The following is a 2946-nucleotide window of genomic DNA, read 5'->3' as shown; positions in this document are numbered from 1 at the left end:
CAAATTTTTAAGACAATTCCCTCATATCATAACCTTGATGAATTTTCATCATATCAGATTGCTATAAACTAGAATATTTTTAATATGTTTTCCCTGTCACTACTAACATCGTACTTTCAAAGATACTTTCTTCCTAACAGCGCCTCAACTTCGTCTACTTCCCTTACGGCTTCTCTGCCTATGGTTTCGACATTAGGATGGCATAGTCTGGTAAGTTTTCTCTTTTTTCCTCATGTTAGCAAACTAGAAAACATACTAACAATAATTCTAGTAAATAAAAACTAATATAGATTTATTCTATCATGTTATGATATTCAGGAATTAATAGCTTTAGCTATACATAGTCATGAAGATGTGTACCTGTGTATCTGCATTTTGATCCATAGCTTTAACTGAAAGTTATATTTTATTTGAGAGAATATTTGTTTTTACAAAAGGCTTGCTTTCCGTGTAGAAAGTCTTACCTCTATCTGCCATAATGGCTACCTATTTATACACATATAAGTAACCTTACTATGGTTACTTTATTCCTACTATGATTACTTTTCACCTAACTATAGTTACTTTACATTCCTACTTTTGTACATATTCCTAACTTTAGTGCTTCTTTACATCTTCACTACTATCTTTACAAAGTCAACAAAAGGACAAACAACTTTACTTTAATATTTAACACGTTACTTCTTTACAAAAAGTTGTATCTTAGCTTCCTTTTTCCGCTATCTTTCCATTATCTTCCACTATCTTCTTTTGTCTTCTACTATCTTCGTCCACTATCTTTCATTATCTTCTTTTGTCTTCCACTTTCTTCTTCCATTATCTTCTTTTGTCGTTTTGCTCATTCTAGCTGTACGTCTGGGATTACGTTATCTTCTCCTTGGCATTTTGAGCATTGGTGATCCGGATATTTGTTTCCAATAGTTTTGCAATATCTTGTCATTATTTCTGATGAGATAAAGTTCTTCCTTATAGCTCTTGTAGTTGGCTGTTGCTCAGGTTTTAGCAGACTTAGTGCCCATTGCCTGAGTTCTTCCATATCTGCTGCTCTAATTTCTCGACAATTTGAATATATCATTGTTTGTTCTCTTGAATAATAACTCCATATTGAATTCTGTTTTAGATAATTGGATGTTAATTCATTTAGGATAGTAGCTATTCCAATAACTCGTTTTCCTGCATAGAATGCTGGTATCTCCACTTTTTGTATTTCGTCTTGTTCTTCTATTTTTCTGGTATGATCATTTCTCTGGTTAATCCAATTTTTATAACTTGTATAATTGGCTTAATTTCATCATAAAGTATTTCGGCGGGTGTAGAATAGAATCTTATATAAAAAAGGGTTCCTTTGGTTATTCTTTTGTAGTTCATAAACGCTTTGTGTAATTCAGGTATTGTAGCTATTTCGTCTCCTGTCTGGGTATATACTGTGTTTAATAATCCATAATTGTAGCAAGTGGCTACTAGATTTGCATTTGTTTTTGGTAAAGCAATTAGTTTATTGTATCCTTGTAAAGTTTGGGTAATATAATCTTCATGTGGATTTTGGGTAGTTTTAGATCTGGGGTTTTTATTTAAAAAGGTTTGTATTCTGTGGATATTTTCTATATAAGATCTGGTTATGTGGTTATAGATTTTCTTGTCTTGTCCTAGGCTGTCTTTGTAGGTATTTACTTGTGATGGTATAAACAAGGTATTTTGGTTTTTAGGTACAAAGGGTTTTTCAAATATCTTGTTCATATTTGTATTAACATATCTCTTTTCTTCTTTTGTAGATGATGTGCTACCTGTAGCTGCATGTAACAAACTGTTAGTTTGGGTTTTTCGGTGTTTCCCAACGTCATCTTCTAGTTCCGAAATTTTCAAGTCTTCCTGTCGACCTAGCTCCGCATGTTTATAGTCATGCTGCTAACTTTTCATTTGTTGTAGCTCTTTTTTCAAGCTATCTACTTTTGTACAAAGTGATGTTATATTTGTACCAAGTAGTGTCATGGTTTTGAGTATCTTTTCAATATCATTATCTTTGTCTAGATCCGTCTGTGTAGCTTTGTCTTGAAATGTAATCTGCAATAACATTCTTGTTAGTACATATGACTTCTATTGTAAATGTAAAATTCTGTATATTTAATACTAGTCTTCGTATTTCTTTTGTTGCTACTGAGTCTTGTATCTTCCGTGTGATCCACCATTTTACCTGTGTGTTATCTGTCCTTACAATGAACTTGTTATAGAAGATATATGGTTCAAAAGCTAATAAACATTTATATAGAGCATATAATTCTTTTCTATTTATTTCCCATTTTATTTCGGGATTTGTAAATGTTCCTGAATAATATCTACAATGATGTTCTATTTTTTCTTTATCATATTTATATTTTAATACTCCTCCATAACTTATTTCACTTGCATCCGATTCTACTATATATATAAATTTCTTATTTTCATCAGGAAAATATAATTTAGGTAAATTTTTACATAATAATTTTATCTTTTTAATTTGTTCTTGGTCTTTTTTGTCAAAATAATATTCTACATCTTTCTTTAATTTCTTCTGCAAAGGTTTCAAATTTTCTTCTAAATTGGGTATGTATTCTCTTACCTGATTTACTAATCCTAAAAATGATTGTAATTTCTTTTTCGTATCTATTTGTTCTTCAGAATTTATTATTTTTTGTACTATGTGGTTTTGCATTTTTATACCATTTTTATCTATTTGTATTCCTAGAAATTCTATTTGGGTCTTCATTATTTCTGCCTTTTTCTTACTTAAACTTATTCCTGAGTATGTCACTATATGTATAAATTTCTCTAATAATTTTATATGTTCTTCTTCTGTACGGGAATATAATAATATATCATCTATGTATACTATACAATTTTCTAATTGGTTAAAATAATTATCCATAAAATGTTGATATCTTCCTGGTGCATTTTTATATCCAAAAGGTA

Source organism: Solanum tuberosum, unplaced genomic scaffold (assembly GCF_000226075.1).
Source record: "Solanum tuberosum cultivar DM 1-3 516 R44 unplaced genomic scaffold, SolTub_3.0 scf00054, whole genome shotgun sequence".
Classification (NCBI taxonomy): Eukaryota; Viridiplantae; Streptophyta; class Magnoliopsida; order Solanales; family Solanaceae; genus Solanum; species Solanum tuberosum.
Note: the sequence above shows the minus strand (reverse complement) of the source record.